Source organism: Bufo bufo, chromosome 6 (assembly GCF_905171765.1).
Source record: "Bufo bufo chromosome 6, aBufBuf1.1, whole genome shotgun sequence".
Classification (NCBI taxonomy): Eukaryota; Metazoa; Chordata; class Amphibia; order Anura; family Bufonidae; genus Bufo; species Bufo bufo.
In genome coordinates, this window is record NC_053394.1 from 370,213,713 (window position 1) to 370,235,330 (window position 21,618).

General features: G+C 46.1%; 1 protein-coding gene across 1 annotated transcript in view; it reads left to right on the forward strand.

Moving 5' to 3' along the window:
• Positions 1–21,618, forward strand: part of SLC16A3 (solute carrier family 16 member 3) — a 104,537-nt gene that overhangs the window by 15,275 nt on the left and 67,644 nt on the right. The gene's annotated exons all lie outside the window — the stretch shown is intronic.

The following is a 21,618-nucleotide window of genomic DNA, read 5'->3' on the forward strand; positions in this document are numbered from 1 at the left end:
TCAAGTGTAAATACCTTTGTGCGACACTATCGTCTTAGTCTTCCAGACTCGAATGAGACTCTTTTTGGCCGGAGGGTTTTACAGGCCATATCCCCACCCACTTAGTCATTTTTTACCTCTCATTGTGGTCCGTCATGGTGGATGAAATGGAAAAACCGCAATTAGACTTACCGGTAATTCCGTTTCCTTGAATCCACCATGACGGCCTGTACTATTCCCATCCCAAAAAATAAAAAATAAAAAAATATATATATTATGTATATAATAATAATACACGGGGAAGATATAGATGATAATATATTAAGAGTTATGAATCAATATCCTTTATTATGATGTTCCACCTTTTGGGTAATTTGTAAAGCACTGAGGAGGTGGAGGGGTGGGGGGAATTTAAACTCTCTTCATGTGTTCCTGCCCCTACAGAGGTCAAGGGTCAATCTCATTGTGGGCCGTCATGGTGGATTCAAGGAAACGGAATTACCGGTAAGTCTAATTGCGGTTTTTCACCCAGGCAGCCCCCCTGGCTTGAGCATCGGAGCAGTTCAGGCTCTGATGCTCTCCCTTGCAATGGCTCTTTTATTTACTATACCACACTGCCGGGCGGAGGCTTCCGCCCAGCAATGTGTTCGGTGACATCACCGACTATGATGGGCAGGCTTTAGCGCTGTCCTAGCCGTTTTACAGGGCCTCCGCCTGGCAGCCCAAAGGAGAGCCCGGTTCGTCACCGGAACTCCACAAAATGCCTTTGCCCTGCGCGATTCAGCGCAGGGCAAAGGGGAGCCTGCCTGGGTAAAACTCTGGGTATGTCCGGGTTCAGCTCTGAACCTGGACAACCCCTTTAAGCATAGACCACATTAAAAAGTGGCTTGTCTTCTAAATGTTGCAAAAAAGTTGCAATTGGCACGTTGTGCGACATTTTTAGACCACTTGATATATCTGGTTTGATGAATATCCCCCATAGTTTGTAAGACTGAAAAGAGACCTTTGTCCATCCAGTTCAGCCGGTTATCCTGCAAGTTGATCCAGAGGAAAACAAAAAAAAAACCTGTGAGGTAGAAGGCAATTTTCCTAATTTTAGGGGTAAAAATTCCTTCCCGACCCCAATCAGGCAATCAGAATAACTCCCTGGATCGACGACCCCTCTCTAGTAACTATAGCCTTTAATATTATTACAATCCAGAAATACATCACCTCTTGAACTCTTTTAGTGAATTCACCATCACCACCTCCTCAGGCAGAGAGTTCCATAGTCTCACTGCTTTTACCGTAAATAATCCTCTTCTATCTTTGTGTACAAACCTTTTTTCTCCAGGCGCAGAGTATGTCCCCTCGACACAGTCCTGGCGATAAATAGATGAATCGGAGAGATCTCTGTACAGTGCTCCCTCACGATACAATGGCTTCAGGAGAAGTTGAAACCAGACTCAACATACAATGTCTCATACTCGGATCCAACCGCAGTTGCTAGTTAGAAGCTATTCCTGATTGTCATATGTAATGACTTGTTTTATCTGTCTTAGTTATCTGCATATTTGTCTTAAATCTTCATTTTCTTTTATTTTGGGGCTTTGGAACCGATTACTCAACTTACAATGGTTTCAACATACAATGGTGGCCCTGGAATCTATTAATATTGTAACTTGAAGGACCACTGTATTTGTACTAACCACTGACTACTGGGAACACTCCACCAAACCTGGCATTTTTGGAGAGGCGCTGACCCAGTCATCCTCGTGGAGGCTGCCCAGATCCTTACACTACCCATTTACCTTCTCTAGGAAGTCACAGTTCACTTAATGCCTCTTGGTGCCATTACACACAGCAATCATGATGCAGCTGGTGGAGAGTTCGTGTGCACAGAAAAACCCAATGTTGTTTTCGTGGCAAATACATAAAAACCATTTTCGGCACCTGAACTTGCCACTAAACCATGCCAATTCTCAGTAAACCTTGTGCACACGAACGTCCCATGGTCACATCACAGCCCCTAAGATATCCCACCCTGAGACAGAGTGTGATGGACTGTGTGGCAGGCGCAGCACTATGAAGTGCCTTTTGCGCTGTGGCATTAGAAGAATTCTAATATCTCTGACTTTTAGTCTAACCAGACTGTCTATTACTCTGTAATTCCTCTAGCGCCGTTAGGTAGGTTTAAAGAGCACACATATTGCTTGAAATAACTTCTTTATTAACTTAAACTTTTCTTCATATAACACTGCCGCCTCCGCAGCAGATAGTCCATGTGCAAAACATGTGTTGTAGAAAGATGGCAGAACCTACCCCTTTCTCTGATGGGGCGTTGCCACCTGATCAAAATGATGGGGGCGGCGAAGCTGATGTACCCTCTCCAAACTATACCATTGCTCTCACGCCACGCAGATGTGATGGAACTAGAGAAAAAATGTGTCAGTTTCCTTTGGGGGGGGGGGGGAAAGAGCTAGAATCTCTTTAAAGAAACTGAAGCTACATAAGGGACAGGGTGGCCTTAACGTCCCAGACTTACGAGGATACAACCTGGCGTACCTCAGTAGGCACATAATAGACTGGGCCAATGCGACGTCCTACTACTCCAATTTGCATATAGAACGACAGCTTGCAGCTCCTTAGGACCTGATGGCCCTCTTGCATACCGGGATATCTAAACTCCCTTGTATGGCAAGGAGGTCATTGATTCTGCGTGACACAATTATCACATGGAAAAACATTAGGAAATTGTACGGTCTTTCCTACCAATTCTCTAAACACCTCCCTATACAGGGCAACCCCAATTTCTCCCCTGGGAATAGTGATAAACACTTTAAATCCTGGGCGACCAAGGGGGTGAACAAGATAGGAGATCTGTTACATGAGCGGGAGGCACGATGGGCGACATTGAGCAAATTGGAGGAGAGATGGAACCTCCAGGGATCGAACCTATTCCCTTATATGTAGGTGAGGAGCTATGGTAGGAGTCTAGTAAAAGATTTGAGATTGTTTTTATGGCACTTTAAAGGCTGGTTTTCCATTGTGTGGTTGTACCAAATTTATGAAATGGTGCACAGTTTTCATGTATTTGGTGCAACTGCATTGTGTTGTATGACTTAGTCCTAAAAAATATACCAGGGGGCTGTCAAGTGTTGGTTGTGGCTTCTGCGACATTTCGAGTGTTGCAGACAGTCAATGTGCCATAATCCAGGTCTAATCTCACTTTTCTGCCTTAAAGGGGTTGTCCGGGTACAGAGCTGAACCTAGACATACCCATAATTTCCATTTCATCCACCATGACGGCCCACAATGAGATTGACCCTTGACCTCTGTAGGGGCAGGAACACATGAAGAGAGTTTAAATTCCCCCCACCCCTCCACCTCCTCACTGCTTTCCTGCCCCTACAGGGGCCAACATGTGGAGAGAGCCCTCCTGTCAGGAGGGTTGTGACAACGAACTCAATATCGTTTTTTACAGGAATCTCCTGATGTCCTCCCGCGGCAGGGGCTAAGGCTGGACAGCATGGAGCAACAAGGACCCTCGTCCCGGCTTATGCTGGGGCCTGCGGTCCTCCCTTACCTCTAGACCTCCTTCCTCACTTCGGGAAGCAGTCCGGGGTGCCGGCTTCACATGGAGGTTCGCGCGCTGTTTGGCGTCCTCCCTGCAATCACGTGACTGGCCAGGGGAGTAGGTGCGGTGCATGGAGCGTGAACATTAGGAGGCGGGCCGCGCCGACGCACGCACCTATACTATGGTTGGTGCGACGCAGGCACACGCCGACAGCCCGGGGCGCAGCTGGATGACGTCAGACGCCGGGGCTGTTCAAAAAGGTCGCGGTTCCAGCCAACATTTGCCTGCAGCACCACTATGTCAGAGACACCTACTCCCCGCCAGGAAGGTCCTGATCCCTCTGCCACCAGTACTGTGAGTCCTCCGGGGGGGTTGTATTACTAAGACAGCACTTGTATTTTAATTGCTAACTGCGGGATATCTGGTTGTTCCCTCACTTCCAGGGCACTAAAGAGTCTAAAGCAAAAGTGAGATTACTAAGGTGTAATGCATGCTCAAAAAGGCTACCTGAGAATTATAAGAAAAGGCTGTGCAAGTCTTGCACGGCTGAGATCTGGAAAGAAGAACAACCAGATATTCTTACAGAAATGAAATAGTTTATTCTGGACGAAATTAAGTTGTCTTTGGCTACTATGTCAACTCCCGGCAGTACTCCTAATCCTCCCAAGAAACGCAAGCTCTCCGTTATATCCTCCTCAGAGGCCGAGGAAGCCTCCGTCTTCCAAGAGAGACATGCTAGTCCAGGGCCCTCTTCTACATCCCGACCCAAGAATATTCAGACTAGCTGTTTGGATCCTGAGAGTGAGACCTTAAGAAGTAGGGGCCTTTCAGATAGAGTAATCCGCACCCTCAAGGCCAGTAGGAAGAAGGTTACATCTTCCATCTACCTTAAAATCTGGAAAAGATACTGCTCTTGGTTAGAGGTGGATCACCCGGACACCTCCTCTCCTCCCATCAATAAAATTTTAGATTTCCTTCAGAATGGCTTGGAATTAGGATTGAGACCTAGTATCCTGAAAGTACAAATATCGTCTCTTAGCACCTTCTACGGCTGCAGCCTAGCCAATCACAGATAGGTCAGGAGATTCATCAGAGCAGCAATCAGGTTAAGACCCACTCTAAAATCTAGGGCTCCATACGCACTTATACTACGGTTGGTGCGACGCAGGCACACGCCGACAGCCCGGGGCGCAGCTGGATGACGTCAGACGCCGGGGCTGTTCAGAAAGATCGCGGTTCCAGCCAGCATTTGCCTGCAGCACCACGATGTCAGAGACACCTACTCCCCGCCAGGAAGGTCCTGATCCCTCTGCCACCAGTACTGTGAGTCCCCTCCGGGGGGGTTGTATTACTAAGACAGCACTTGTATTTTAATTGCTAACTGCGGGATATCTGGTTGTTCCCTCACTTCCAGGGCACTAAAGAGTCTAAAGCAAAAGTGAGATTACTAAGGTGTAATGCATGCTCAAAAAGGCTACCTGAGAATTATAAGAAAAGGCTGTGCAAGTCTTGCACGGCTGAGATCTGGAAGGAAGAACAACCAGATATTCTTACAGAAATGAAATAGTTTATTCTGGACGAAATTAAGTCGTCTTTGGCAGTACTCCTAATCCTCCCAAGAAACGCAAGCTCTCTGTTATATCCTCCTCAGAGGCCGAGGAAGCCTCCGTCTCTTCCAGACAGATACATAACGAGGACCCTCTATCAGAAGGGGAGATCGTGGATGAAGATAAAAAATATTTCTTCTCTTCAAATGAAATGGAGGAACTGCTTAGGGCCGTCAGGTCTACAATGGGGATTGAGGTCACCCCTAAACCTCGTACCGTCCAGGACGAGATGTTTGGAGGTCTTAGATCAAAGACTTCCATTGTTTTCCCAATAAACGAAAACATACGGGAAATTATTATGGAGGAGTGGTCTGATCCAGAGAAGAGGCTAGGAGTCCCCAAGGAGTTCAGAAACAGACTTTGCTTTGACCAGATGGAATGCAAGATATTTAATGAGACCCCTAAAGTGGACATACAGGTGGCCAAGGTGGTAAAAAGAACTGCTTTACCTTTCGAGGACTCCTCCCAGCTGGGCGATTTGATGGACCGAAAGGCGCGATCCGATGGACCGAAAGGCGGACGGGCTTCTGAAAAGGTCCTGGGAATCTGCGATGTTTGGAATTAAAACAAATATAGCAGCAACATCCGTGGCCAGGGCTATGTACATCTGGCTAGGAGAACTTGATGAACACCTGAAAAATAAAACTTCTAGAGAAGAGATTCGTGATTCTATCCCGCTTCTCCGATCCGTCACAGCCTTCCTAGCAGATGCTTCCGCGGAATCTATCAGTTTTTCCGCGAAAGAGGCAGCTTTTTCCAATGCCGCACGCCGGGCGCTATGGATGAAGGCCTGGTCAGGGGACAAAGCCTCCAAAGCCAAACTCTGCTCTATCCCATTCTCGGGAGAATTTGTATTTGGGCCCACTCTAGACAAAATTCTAGAAAGAGCTGCTGATAAGAAAAAGGGTTTTCCTGAGGATAAAGAAACTAAAAGAAAGCCCTTTCGTCAGTCAACCACAACAGAGATCATACAGGGGTAAAGGAAAATCCGGAAGATGGAGCTACCCTAAAGGAGGAAGGGGGAGAGGCTTCATCCTCAACCACCAAAACAGACAAACCAAACAACAATGACGCCAAGGTAGGGGGCAGACTGATGAGCTTTCTATCTTCATGGGAACAGATCACCTCAAATCCCTGGGCACTAAGTTTAATCTCCCAGGGTTACAAGATATTATTCACAACAGTCCCCCCAAGAAGATTCTGTATCTCTGCCCAGAACAGGGCAGAATTACCAAAGATATGGCAGGGCGTCCGAGATCTTCTAAGTCTAGGTGTAATTCAAAGAGTTCCAGTACTAGAAGAGAGAAAAGGATTCTACTCCAACCTCTTTCTGGTAAAGAAACCAGACCAGTCCTTTCGGACTATAATAAATCTAAAGCCATTAAACAGGTCCATTCTGTACAGGAAGTTCAAGATGGAAACCATCTCATCCATCCACAATTCCTCTCCTTCAAAGAGGGGCATTTATGTAGTCAATCGACCTCAAAGATGCCTATTACCATATCCCTATCCACCATCTCTCTCAAAAATACCTACGTTTCGCACTAAAAGGCGTGGACGGTTTAATCCACTACTTTCAGTATGTCGCTCTTCCATTTGGCATCTCCTCTGCACCCAGAATTTTCACAAAACTCGTGGTAAAGATGGCGGCTTATCTTCGCTGAGAGGGCATAACGATCATCCCATACCTTGACAACTTCCTGATTCTCGGCAGAACAGAAGAAGAAAACTTATTGGCAACTCACAGGGTTTCAGAAACTCTAACACTTCTTGGTTGGATCATAAACAGAAAGAAATCCACACTCACTCCATCCAGGAGACTAAGGTTCCTAGGGGTAGAACTGGACTCAACCTTACTAAAAACCTTTCTTCCTCAGGACAAAACAGAGATTCTGATAAAGAAGATCATGGCGTTTCAGAGTTCTCACAGATGCTCCATCAGGACAGCCATAAGCTTGTTAGGAAGCCTAACCGCTTGCCTACCTTCAGTTCCTCGGTGCCAGAGCCACACGAGAATAACCCAGAGCTGGATCCTGAGGGAATGGAAGGGAAGACAGAGCGACCTGGACAGAAGGATACGGATACCACAGTCCGTGAAAACAGATCTCAACTAGTGGAAACAAAAGAAAAGACTGCTCAGGGGTCTAGACCATTTTTTTCAGGATACCTGGCCAGATGACATAAAAAGGTCATCCAACTTCAGAGAACTGTATGCAGTTCTCGAGGCCATAACAAGAGGGGAAGGTCTGTTAAAGGGTCAACATCTAAAGATCCTGTCCGACAACACCACAACTGTAGCATATTTGAGGCACCAGGGAGGGACAAAGTCCAGCCTGCTAGGGGGAGTGGCAAAAAGAATTTTCTCTTGGGCAGAAAGAAACACCTTATCGCTCTCCGCTGTCCACTTGAAAGGATGCGAAAATACAGTGGCAGACTACCTGAGCAGAGAAAGAATAGATCCGGGAGAATGGTCCCTGAACAGAAAGATCTTTCAGAAGATATCAGAAAGATGGGGTCATCCCGAAATAGATTTATTTGCTACCAGACGGAACACTCAGGTAGATCTCTTTTGCTCCCTAAATCCAGGGGACAGACCTTGGGCGATAGACGCCCTGTCAATACGCTGGAGATAGAGACTAGCGTACGCATTCCCTCCAATACCTCTAATCTCTCGAGTCATCCAGATGTTCCTAGAAGAACCAACCACTCTAATCCTGATAGCTCCTCTATGGCCAAAAAGGAGCTGGTTTTCAACTCTGAAACAACTGTCGTTGGAGGATCCTTGGGAGATCCCCTTTCAGAGAGACATGCTAGTCCAGGGCCCTCTTCTACATCCCGACCCAAGAATATTCAGACTAGCTGTTTGGATCCTGAGAGTGAGACCTTAAGAAGTAGGGGCCTTTCAGATAGAGTAATCCGCACCCTCAAGGCCAGTAGGAAGAAGGTTACATCTTCCATCTACCTTAAAATCTGGAAAAGATACTGCTCTTGGTTAGAGGTGGATCACCCGGACACCTCCTCTCCTCCCATCAATAAAATTTTAGATTTCCTTCAGAATGGCTTGGAATTAGGATTGAGACCTAGTATCCTGAAAGTACAAATATCGTCTCTTAGCACCTTCTACGGCTGCAGCCTAGCCAATCACAGATGGGTCAGGAGATTCATCAGAGCAGCAATCAGGTTAAGACCCACTCTAAAATCTAGGGCTCCAACTTGGGACATAAACACCGTCCTAGAGGGTTTAACAAAACCTCCCTTTGTGCCGCTGTCTGATATTTCTTTAAAGCACCTTTCCCTAAAGACCGCTTTCCTGATAGCAATAACCTCAGCCAGACGTATCGGAGAACTTCAGGCCCTTTCCTGCAAGGAACCGTATCTCCAGATCAACGAAGATCACATTCGTTTAATGCTCGATCCCGGGTTCCTCCCTAAAATGATCTCCTCCTTCCACCGTGACCAGGAGATATTTCTACCCACCATTACCGGGTCCCTGGATAGAGGGTCAGACGATATGATGCGCCTATTAGATGTCAGAAATACAGTCATTCAATATCTTGAGTCTACCCAAGAATTTAGGAAGGATAATAATCTCCTAATACAGTTCTCAGGAAGAAATAAGGGAAAGAAGCTCTCTAAATCCTCCATAGCTAGGTGGATTACATCCACCATTAAGTGTTGCTATGTGATTCAGGGCAAACCCAGCCCTGGAGTCATTAAAGCCCATTCCACTAGGGCCACTGCCTCCTCTTGGGCTGAGAAAGGAGGTGTCTCACTGGACCAGATCTGTAGGGCTGCAACCTGGTCAAGTGTAAATACCTTTGTGCGACACTATCGTCTTAGTCTTCCAGACTCGAATGAGACTCTTTTTGGCCGGAGGGTTTTACAGGCCATATCCCCACCCACTTAGTCATTTTTTACCTCTCATTGTGGTCCGTCATGGTGGATGAAATGGAAAAACCGCAATTAGACTTACCGGTAATTCCGTTTCCTTGAATCCACCATGACGGCCTGTACTATTCCCATCCCAAAAAATAAAAAATAAAAAAATATATATATTATGTATATAATAATAATACACGGGGAAGATATAGATGATAATATATTAAGAGTTATGAATCAATATCCTTTATTATGATGTTCCACCTTTTGGGTAATTTGTAAAGCACTGAGGAGGTGGAGGGGTGGGGGGAATTTAAACTCTCTTCATGTGTTCCTGCCCCTACAGAGGTCAAGGGTCAATCTCATTGTGGGCCGTCATGGTGGATTCAAGGAAACGGAATTACCGGTAAGTCTAATTGCGGTTTTTCACCCAGGCAGCCCCCCTGGCTTGAGCATCGGAGCAGTTCAGGCTCTGATGCTCTCCCTTGCAATGGCTCTTTTATTTACTACACCACACTGCCGGGCGGAGGCTTCCGCCCAGCAATGTGTTCGGTGACATCACCGACTATGATGGGCAGGCTTTAGCGCTGTCCTAGCCGTTTTACAGGGCCTCCGCCTGGCAGCCCAAAGGAGAGCCCGGTTCGTCACCGGAACTCCACAAAATGCCTTTGCCCTGCGCGATTCAGCGCAGGGCAAAGGGGAGCCTGCCTGGGTAAAACTCTGGGTATGTCCGGGTTCAGCTCTGAACCTGGACAACCCCTTTAAGCATAGACCACATTAAAAAGTGGCTTGTCTTCTAAATGTTGCAAAAAAGTTGCAATTGGCACGTTGTGCGACATTCTTAGACCACTTGATATATCTGGTTTGATGAATATCCCCCATAGTTTGTAAGACTGAAAAGAGACCTTTGTCCATCCAGTTCAGCCGGTTATCCTGCAAGTTGATCCAGAGGAAAACAAAAAAAAAACCTGTGAGGTAGAAGGCAATTTTCCTAATTTTAGGGGTAAAAATTCCTTCCCGACCCCAATCAGGCAATCAGAATAACTCCCTGGATCGACGACCCCTCTCTAGTAACTATAGCCTTTAATATTATTACAATCCAGAAATACATCACCTCTTGAACTCTTTTAGTGAATTCACCATCACCACCTCCTCAGGCAGAGAGTTCCATAGTCTCACTGCTTTTACCGTAAATAATCCTCTTCTATCTTTGTGTACAAACCTTTTTTCTCCAGGCGCAGAGTATGTCCCCTCGACACAGTCCTGGCGATAAATAGATGAATCGGAGAGATCTCTGTACAGTGCTCCCTCACGATACAATGGCTTCAGGAGAAGTTGAAACCAGACTCAACATACAATGTCTCATACTCGGATCCAACCGCAGTTGCTAGTTAGAAGCTATTCCTGATTGTCATATGTAATGACTTGTTTTATCTGTCTTAGTTATCTGCATATTTGTCTTAAATCTTCATTTTCTTTTATTTTGGGGCTTTGGAACCGATTACTCAACTTACAATGGTTTCAACATACAATGGTGGCCCTGGAATCTATTAATATTGTAACTTGAAGGACCACTGTATTTGTACTAACCACTGACTACTGGGAACACTCCACCAAACCTGGCATTTTTGGAGAGGCGCTGACCCAGTCATCCTCGTGGAGGCTGCCCAGATCCTTACACTACCCATTTACCTTCTCTAGGAAGTCACAGTTCACTTAATGCCTCTTGGTGCCATTACACACAGCAATCATGATGCAGCTGGTGGAGAGTTCGTGTGCACAGAAAAACCCAATGTTGTTTTCGTGGCAAATACATAAAAACCATTTTCGGCACCTGAACTTGCCACTAAACCATGCCAATTCTCAGTAAACCTTGTGCACACGAACGTCCCATGGTCACATCACAGCCCCTAAGATATCCCACCCTGAGACAGAGTGTGATGGACTGTGTGGCAGGCGCAGCACTATGAAGTGCCTTTTGCGCTGTGGCATTAGAAGAATTCTAATATCTCTGACTTTTAGTCTAACCAGACTGTCTATTACTCTGTAATTCCTCTAGCGCCGTTAGGTAGGTTTAAAGAGCACACATATTGCTTGAAATAACTTCTTTATTAACTTAAACTTTTCTTCATATAACACTGCCGCCTCCGCAGCAGATAGTCCATGTGCAAAACATGTGTTGTAGAAAGATGGCAGAACCTACCCCTTTCTCTGATGGGGCGTTGCCACCTGATCAAAATGATGGGGGCGGCGAAGCTGATGTACCCTCTCCAAACTATACCATTGCTCTCACGCCACGCAGATGTGATGGAACTAGAGAAAAAATGTGTCAGTTTCCTTTGGGGGGGGGGGGAAAGAGCTAGAATCTCTTTAAAGAAACTGAAGCTACATAAGGGACAGGGTGGCCTTAACGTCCCAGACTTACGAGGATACAACCTGGCGTACCTCAGTAGGCACATAATAGACTGGGCCAATGCGACGTCCTACTACTCCAATTTGCATATAGAACGACAGCTTGCAGCTCCTTAGGACCTGATGGCCCTCTTGCATACCGGGATATCTAAACTCCCTTGTATGTCAAGGAGGTCATTGATTCTGCGTGACACAATTATCACATGGAAAAACATTAGGAAATTGTACGGTCTTTCCTACCAATTCTCTAAACACCTCCCTATACAGGGCAACCCCAATTTCTCCCCTGGGAATAGTGATAAACACTTTAAATCCTGGGCGACCAAGGGGGTGAACAAGATAGGAGATCTGTTACATGAGCGGGAGGCACGATGGGCGACATTGAGCAAATTGGAGGAGAGATGGAACCTCCAGGGATCGAACCTATTCCCTTATATGTAGGTGAGGAGCTATGGTAGGAGTCTAGTAAAAGATCTATCTAAAGAATGGCAACAAAATAAATTTGATGCCCTTATCAAGAACAAAAATAAAACCTCCATCTCATTGTTGTACAATTCACTCAGGAACACCTGGGAAGACCAAATATCTGCAAGACCAATTAGGGGTGACAGGTTGGACCAGTGGCTCGTTCCGGCCCTCAGGGTGTGTATAGGGCAGTCTTAAACGAAAAGATGAGGGAAACTCAATTTAAGATTATTCATCATGCAATCTATGGATTTGACTTACCAACATCAACAGCTAGGCCTGAAAGAATTACTGCATGCCCCAACTAAGTGTAACACCCCAAAGACTGACCTGTTTCATGGCCTGTGGCAATGTCCCAAACTTGAGTGATTACGTTATCCCATTGTGTTGACTAATTGTATCACATGTGTGTGTTTTTCTGCTTGTAACTGCATGTGATTGGTTTATGTAAAAACTGTCTCAGTCCGCCACAAGGTCCCCATGGGGAGTGTCCCTTGCTGAAAGACCTGCATAAAAGGTTGGCATGTAGCCTCATTAAAGTGTCCTGTTCTACCCTTCATGAAGTCTGGGCTCATGTTTGTTGGATTGGAGAACTACACTCTGGGGATTGCTATAATCATTATACTTTCCAGAGTATAATCCCTAGCTCTTGTAAGAGCTGTTCCGTTTCGCTCTTTGGACAAAGGAGAGGTTTGCCCACTGTAAGCTGGAGCCCGGCCTTGGGTCCAGGGTGGGTGGAGTATGGCGAAACCCCAAACCAAGCTGCGGCGGTTCTTAGGGTTTGTGGTGGTTACAGTGTCATGGGGAGTGCTTGGAGTCCTCGGGAAGCACTAGGAGCATCTCTTAACGGAGGTACCCAGTCTGGGCGCCAGGAGATCCATTACACAGGGTATATCTACTGTGAATTGCTGCCCAGTCTAAAACCACATGGCAAAACTAGATCATAACCACACCTCAACGACAAGGTGTGAATATACCCTTACAGTGGTTAATGGAGAAATAAACCGATTTTCCATTTAGGGTTCTGGGAAAGCTGTATGACAACCCCAGTTACGGCAGCCATATTGCTTGTCACCCAACTTTGTAAAAAGCAGATACATCTGGGCCAATCCCAGGACAAGGGGTCAAGGTCTTGGCACAGACATAGATGGGACATCCATTTTACAGACACAATGTGAATTAGTTTATCCATGGCTTGTGGATGTGCAATCCGTGTCTTTTGCTCTACGGTCAGGTACAATTTAGTCACGCTGTGGGTGAGGTATGGCATGATACGATGAAAGGGTTCATTGTGGAGGGTGAGATACCTTGGCTGGAATGAAGTCAGAAGAATAAACATGCTAGGTTCGGTACTCCTCCTGGCAAGAAAGCTGTCAATGACTCTAGACAGTGACTTAGTGTCAGATTATCAGCGCTGGATCTGACCGTGTTACATGCAACACATTTACCACATATCTCTGAACAATTCTCCAACCACAGGGTACACCTTGAACCAGAAGGAGCCCTGCCCAACGCAGTTCCTTAGTTACTTTCTACAAACCTACCGCCCGACATTCTCCTTCCTGGTGCAGCCGGACAAGTGACATTCATCTGACCCCAAAAATATCTAGTACTTTTTCCTGGTGTTTGGCAAGACATTTTCCTCTTCACTGTCTAGTTTTCCCAGCAGTGTTCTTTTATTCTATGCTTAAAGGGGTATACCCATCTTGTAAAGTGATGCTAGGATATGCCATCCCTTTATGATCGGTGGTGGTCCGACCTCTGCTTTTGAGCCACTTGGCTTCACTTGAATGGCAGGGGTACGGCTGGGCAGGGAACAAACAGTGAAGGGGACACAGCGCTTCACCAATACTGTGGACCCTGCATACTCAGGATTGGGGGTCCAAGAAGTCAGACCATAAACTGATGGCATATCCTACAGACAGTATGAGAAAACATCTTTAAAGTGCAGTTAAAGGGATATTGTGGTTATATCAAGTTAACTATGAAATCAGTGTGAGTCCGATCACTGGGACCACCACCGATCATGAGAACAGGAGTCTTGTACACCAAAGGAACACCTAAAATAAATGGAACCGCTGGTCACAGTCCCAGAGATAATACCGCCTTATAGAATCCAGATACTATTGTCACTGAGCTTTCTGCAAAATACAGGATCAGTCTTTCTGCTCCGCTGTCAGGTTGCTTCTGGAAGTCCAGCACTTGGAGCCCCATGAACTGTCCTTGGAGTGCAGGGTGCTGTTACACTTAGTAAAAGTCAACCCTTGGACTTTCTGGGCAGCCTCACAGGAGCATTTCTAATGTAGAAGTATAGTATATAGTATAGTATAGTATATAGTGTACAGTATACAACTCCCAATACCCCCCATACGTCCGCTACCAATAGAAAATGAAAAATTCAATCAACATATGTATTTTTTCATTAAAAACTGTTTTAGGCTTCATTCACACAGTTTTTTTGTGGCATTTTTGGCTTTCTTTTACAATAATCTTTTGGGTGGCTTTTTTCATTCATACACACAACATGTTTTTACATATTTTTTCAGCCCTACACAGAAGTATGAGGGAAAATGCATTAAAAAAAACTGACCCCCCCCCCAAAAAAAAATCCATATTGATTGCAAACTATACAGTAAATATTTTGCATAATGAATTCCTAAGGAATAAGCTAAATCGGAGCCTAGAAAATATCAATGATAGCCAAGAAGGTAAAATGGCATGTCATGTTTGAAAGCTGAAACCAATAACTACAGTGGTATTGCTACAGGACGCAGTTGGTTTGTAGCTGTCAGTGAGTGAATAGTCAATGTTAGGACTGCCAAACACTTTTGGAATCACCACGGGAGTCAGATAACAGTCAGTTCGACTTTTATTTAAATGGAGTGTCCTGACACCAGCGATCAAGCAAGTAGGTATGACAGAGAACATTAAACCTCTGGACATGAGATACTAGGTCCTCAAAGCAAAGAACATTACAGACTGGATTCGGGGAAGTACTATTTCTCCTCATGGAGAGTACCTAGTAGGTGTGAGGAGTTATATAGACCAGACAACACTCCTCTGGATTTATGGGAAAAAGTTATGCAAATCAATTCTATTTCTAAAAGGAAAAGAAAGCTGAGCTTTTGATGCCACCAGATGTATGGTAACTATCTTATACGTCAATGCTCAACCTTTTTTTACAGACCTTCAAGCATAACTTGGATGATAGCTAAGCCAGTACCCCATCTGCAGAGACTGGAAGCCCTGGAACATGACTTTCTTCACTCTATGTAATAAAATGTCACAACTCTCAGAGTCAGAAGGCCCTGCAAGGATTAGGGACCAGAAGCAGAGGAAAATCCTTTCTCGCTTTGGTGTCCACCAAAGCATTTGGCGAAGACCCTTAGTCGAGGTCTGGCCCCACCCAAGGGGATTGCAGGGGTGAGGAAGCTGATGGTCTCACCCACTTACTCTAGACAGTAGGGTAGCCCATAAAGGCTAATGATAAATAACATTTAAAATGAAGGGTACTTGGTATACAGTACACGTTAAGAACAATGTAACACACCCCGTATCTGCAGCCTCTGTCCATAGTGGATAAAGATAAATGGTATACCTCTCCTTCAGGTATTATAGAGCCTGGATGAAGCATAATGGTGAGTGGCAGAAAGTCTCTTGGGTGCCTGGATTATGGGTGATGTTCCTTCTGGCGTCCAGCTGGTGGTTCCCTCTTCTGCTCCTGTCCAACCTGTCCTGGGCTATAGAGTGTACTATAAAAAGACTTGGCTAATTCTCATTGGTGTCTCATGTTTCAAGCAAGTTCCAGGTAGTTCCTAAAGGATGTATTAGACTGGCTGATTCTTGGGCAGTTCATCATTAACGAGCGTTTACAAGATACTTTTTTTTACCGGACTGCGCAGGATACAGTGGTGTGCTGCATTTTTGTATCCTTTTTTTTTCTAATGTGTACATCAAACAGGCATAAAAAGTGATGTGAACCGAACCCTAATACTGCCGCCATTTGCCCGATGATACAGACTAAGATTGCCGCCGATGCCACTCATTTTTAGGGACAGGTTACCAGGGACTTGCGGTGTCAGGTACATCAGTTGAGGGTCTGCATCAGTGACAGCTGGACAGACAGTCCCAGCGATTACCAGGAGACACCTGCTTTGAAAGGTACACAGCCGCTTGGCTGCTGTCTTAGTTTTGCCCTCTAGTGTTGCCCTTACCCTGCCTAGCGTCAGTCTGTAGTCAAAGACCACAGTAGCCTCGTACCCCTCTGCTGTCAGTTACTAGATAAAGTATCTGAGGGAACTGTAAGAGTATTCAAAAGTACTTCAGGACAGAGTAGAAGTAGCACAGTAAGATCTCTGAAAATCCACCTGCACGAATCTGAAATACAGACTAGAGTGAAAGAGGAAGCCAAACCTGAGTTACCCTATTTAGAAACCTTTCCTGCTGGTGACGAAAACCCAAATGTGTTTACAGAGCTGTTTTTATTAGCTTAATTCTCCGTGTATGTACCGTGGTAAAAACTAAAATTTCCTTCTACACCATCTTACTGCTCAACCTCAGTACAGCAGCTGAACCCTTGAATCCTTGGAGACCAGCCATAACATCTGGAGAACCGTTGCTTCCATTGGAGATCAGCACCTGTAACATCCCAGAGTTATGTTACTAAACTCTTTCTCCCCGCTACAACATGTTAGGTGTATGTGTTTCGTCATCTGGTGTAATCTAACATTGCATTCTTAATTATATGTATTTTCTAGGCCTGTTTTATATATTATGCTGTAATTTCCATGTACACCAGCAGGTGGCAGCAGTATGTAGCAGGACCTTAGACAGTTTAGTATATCTGGACTGGAATAGTTCACTCCAGTCTAGCCCCCCCCCCCTCTTTGAGCAGAAGTGGGCTGGTCCATGACCTGTCTCATGGGGAGGAAGGAAAGTTCTAGTTAGTGTACCAGCCCCCCGGCTAGGGGTAGGCTGTGTTAGTAGGAGCTCCCAGACATAGGGATCCCTACCTAGGATCCAGCCTCGGCTGAGGCCAAAGATCCCTCTTCCCAGTCTGAGCCCTTCAGCCTCGACTGTGGACCAGCAAGCAGCACCTCCAGAACTACAGAACTCCAGGAAGGACCATTCCCTGCGAGCAGTCCTGTGAGTAACTTATCCAGAGACCAGGAGAAGCCAAATTCCTCCTCAGCTAGTCAGGCCCACACCAAGCAGCAGACAGACAGAGCAGAAGATAGATACCTGCCAGATTCACTAGGCATATATATATTGATTCCTGCCACATATTGCCAAACACCTGCTGGGACCCAAGTCTATTGCTGTACTCGTATGGATTATGCTGCCATTAAGTAAAGACACGTTGGATTATATCACCAGTCTGGATCTCATTCCTTATTATCAAAGTTCCTCAGTTACTCCTACTAACAACACTCAATTTATTGAAAGTGAGCCAGGATCCAGGAGTCCAAGGTAGGAGACACCGTTGACACTACATAGAGACATTATCCCCACTCTGGCATTCCTCACCTGGTACGTGAGTTATATCATCTTAAAGGGCCCTGCGACTATAATCTGCGCACATTGCAATTGGCGTCACGAACAAAAACTATTAATATTGCGCTAGTGGGCATCAGTCCCAATCCGGCTTGCTGCATATTTTGGCATCACTGTGAACAGGATCGGATTGAATTGTGTGCCATCCCTGTCTAACTGAACCGGATCCAATTGTGTGTTTAACCGGATCAAGTCGCATGCTTCACAGTATTGCAAGAGCTGCAGATTGTACAAAAAACCCTGAAAATTGACTTTGTTGCCTTGTTGCTGTGTCAGAAAGCGCTAAAACGTGCGCTCCAGCACTCAAAGAGTTAATTCACCATATTCGTAAAATGGCGCTTCTTCTACATGCTTAGAAGCGCGAAAATGCCGAATACGCCCCCCTAGAAGCGCGAAAACTAAAGACTGCCCCCAGTGAACTTTCTATTCTGAGCCGAGGGAATGAAGACTCCTCCCTTTGGGCTCCACCCTCAGATCTGGCAGTTCAATTCGAAGAGGCAGCGATGGCGTATCCACGTCCAAAATGGAACCAGATGTCCATCGGCGGTGAGCTTGTGTACGAGGAGTACCCTCTGGAGATCCAGGTCTCCCAGCTGCTAAAGCGACGTGGACCATCTATCTTTGGTACCAGCCCGGAGGCAGTGGATCCCTCCCTGGACAAAGAGTCTGTGCCGCCTACCTTAGCCTGCATCCCCGAAGTTCTGGAGGAGGCCACGGTCAACATTCCGGTCCCTGCAAAGACAGAACAGGACTTGATTGAGCTCTCGGAGGCCGCATATCCCTCTGCCACCACAAGTGTCAGCGCGGAAGACTACACACCAGTCCAGATGGGCGCTGACGTGATACCTGCTCCCGCGGAGGACGCCGCTGACGTCGCCGCATCAACCATGGACGAGCCTGCGTCACAGACGGCACTTGGAGCTCCAGACGGCAAACCAGGAGGCACCGGAACCGGCCGCAACTACAGGTAGGAGCTGTCGCGCTCCCTGAGGCCCCGGCCCGGTCCGCATCTGCCATTTGGGAGCCACTCCGTGGACTGATTCCTGATGGGTGAGGACCTGTTGGCTTTATGTGTTAACGTTTTTATGTTTCAGGTTTCCTGGTTAGTCCTCACCCTGATGGTCATGCTCAGTTAGGACTCCCCCATCAGTACTTAACCCCCTCATGTCCAAGTTCATCGTTGTATCCCCTTTCTCAGGTTACTTGATAGCCTGGTGCTCTTAAAGGGCTTCTGTCACCCCACTAAACAGTTATTTTTTTTTGGGGTTAGTTATAATCCCTATACTGCGATTTTTTCATACATACTGTAATTAATCATTTTGGTTCAGTAGATTATGTTAAAAACGTATTTTTAAAATATGCAAATTACCTTGCTACCAGCAAGTAGGGCGGCTACTTGCTGGTAGCAGCCGCATCTTCCTATCCTAAAGACGCCCCCTCCGCATGTTGATTAACAGGGCCAACGGACGGGATCGTCCTCTGGCTGGTCCTGTCTGCTATCAAGATCTCGCGCCTGCGCCGTAACGGTATTCAGTCGGCGCAGGCGCACTGAGAGGAGGACGCTCGCTCGGGCGCTCCATTCTCAATGCGCCTGCGCCAATGATGTCATCAAGTACACCCGGAAGAGATTTATTATTAATAATCGTTGGTGGTATAGTGTTAATAACTGTCATTTTTATAAAATTATTTATTCCCATTTCGTTGGTGGTTTTTGTGGCAGCATGCTTATTACGTACATACTTACCTGATTCCAGCATCCAGCGACGTCACCAGACTCTCCGCCTCCTTCCAGCGATGCCGGCGTCTTCTCTTCCGGGTGTACTTGATGACGCCATCGGCGCAGGCGCATTGTGGATGGAGCGGCCGAGCGAGCGTCCTCCTCTCAGTGCGCCTGCGCCGACTGAATACCGTTACGGCGCAGGCGCGAGATCTTGATAGCAGACAGGACCAGCCAGAGGACAACCCCGTCCGTTGGCCCTGTCAATCAACATGCGGAGGGGGCGTCTTTAGGATAGGAGGATGCGGCTGCTACCAGCAAGTAGCCGCCCTACTTGCTGGTAGCAAGGTAATTTGCATATTTTAAAAATACGTTTTTAACATAATCTACTGAACCGAAATGATTAATTACAGTATGTATGAAAAAATCGCAGTATAGGAATTATAACTAACCAAAAAAAAAAAACTGTTTAGTGGGGTGACAGAAGCCCTTCAAACATTTTAACCCTTTGGATTACAATTAACTTTTACCCCTGTGGATTACAATGGACTTTTATCAGTTTCCAGAGGATTCTACAACTTTAAGCACTTCCAGGAAAAAGGACTCAAGTTATTGTTGAGCCTATCCTTGCACTAATAAATTGCACTTTTTTATAAAAATGTTTTATTGCAACATAAAAGCTTGCACCCAAGGAAAAGACTCAAACGTAGTACCTGAGCTCTTTGTGATTTACCGTATTTTTCGCTTTATAAGACGCACTTTTTTTCCCCCAAAAGAGGGGGGGAAATGACAGTGCGTCTTATAAAACGATGGTTGACTTTTTTTACAGGGCTGACACAGATGTATCGCCGGCCGCTATGCTACACAGTGTGGCCGGCAATACATCAGTCACAGTGCCGGGAGGGAGGAGGGGCTGGAGGCAACTCACAGCGGGGCCCGGTGCAGTCACTGTAGTACACCGACCAATAGGGCCCCCCCCCCCCTATTCTGTACTGTTTTATAGGCATGACTCTGCTATATCCAATAGTAAGGGTATATATCTTACTGGGTCACTTGCATCGATATGTAGCTACATATTAATATATCCCTCTATTATCATCAAGGTTCCCCCCCCCTCTGCTTTAAGACTGTTTGGAGGCGCACATATATCCTGGTGGGCACCCCTCGATTAGCGTGTGCCTGCCCAGGCACACTTACACTGTGCCTGGGGCATATGCTGCGCTGTGGAACGCACGGCCATTTTTGACTACGGCATGCGTTCCACGGCACTATCAGTTGAGGACTAGCGAGGTGCGGCGTGTTTAGTATTTCCTGTTCGTTGGAACGCACGGCCATGTTGGATTTCGGCGTGCGTTCCACACGCCGGAATATCACAGGTGGCGCTCTTTTACATCGCACGTTTAAGCCCATGGTGGAACGCACGGACATTTTGGACCTTTGGCGTGCGTTCCATCTGGACTCTCTGGAATTATATACATAGGGCTTGCTTTATCAGCGCTACATCTCATCCCTATGAATTTGGGGGACCTACTCACCACCACACTATACTGTGTTATCTCCCCTCATTGAATAAAAATATGCAGGGTCAATCATGTGACATAGCTCTCAGTGTGATTGGGGGAAGCGTGGACAAGGACCTCCCACTTAGGGTTTAAAAGTTAATGGCATAGGTATGCACATTGGAGCCTCATCCTAGTGCCCCCTGGAGCACCTCAAACCGCCTGGACACACTTCCTAAAGATAAGTACAGCACGATTTATCTCTATTCAAGGTTGATAGGTGCACGCTCTGCTTAAATGATATATTCAGCACCGTTGACTACTTTCTAGGTGGATGTCTGTACTCATTTTGCCGCATGCTCTGTTTTTACACCATCTTGTCAGCTGCATTATCATTGCATATCTGGCCGTGTGTCAGGCGGTTTGAAGGTATTTTCCTTTTGGTGCTCCAGTATTTTGGTTTATATTTCTTCCTTGGATTGTGTATGTATAGACTCAGCGGTGTGATTGCACTGCATTGGTTTTTCTCTAGTTGTCTCCTGACGAACCAAATCTAATGGGGAAACGCGTCGAGACGAGAACCTTTTAATTGAATTTTACAACCATTCCGGTATTTATATCTTACTACATTACATGACCTGGGCATCCATAAGGGTCTATTGTGTCTTTTAGGGCTGTTTTAAGGACAGATAGGGCAGGCACGGGGACAGAGTGCTCCCACCATTTGGTTGCATCTCTGGGCTGAGTACTAGGAAGGGATACCTTAGGGCTATACTAGGGACCCTTCTGGCCTGCCCGTTCCCCGCCATACCATCACTTTCCCCTCTGCTCTTGATCCAGCCCATGTGTACGTGTTTGTTTGTTTTTCATGTTCTATTGTCCCCATGTGAGGGATTTATGGTAATTTTTAATATTTTCAAATAAAAGCTATATTTTAGGTGGTTGACCTCT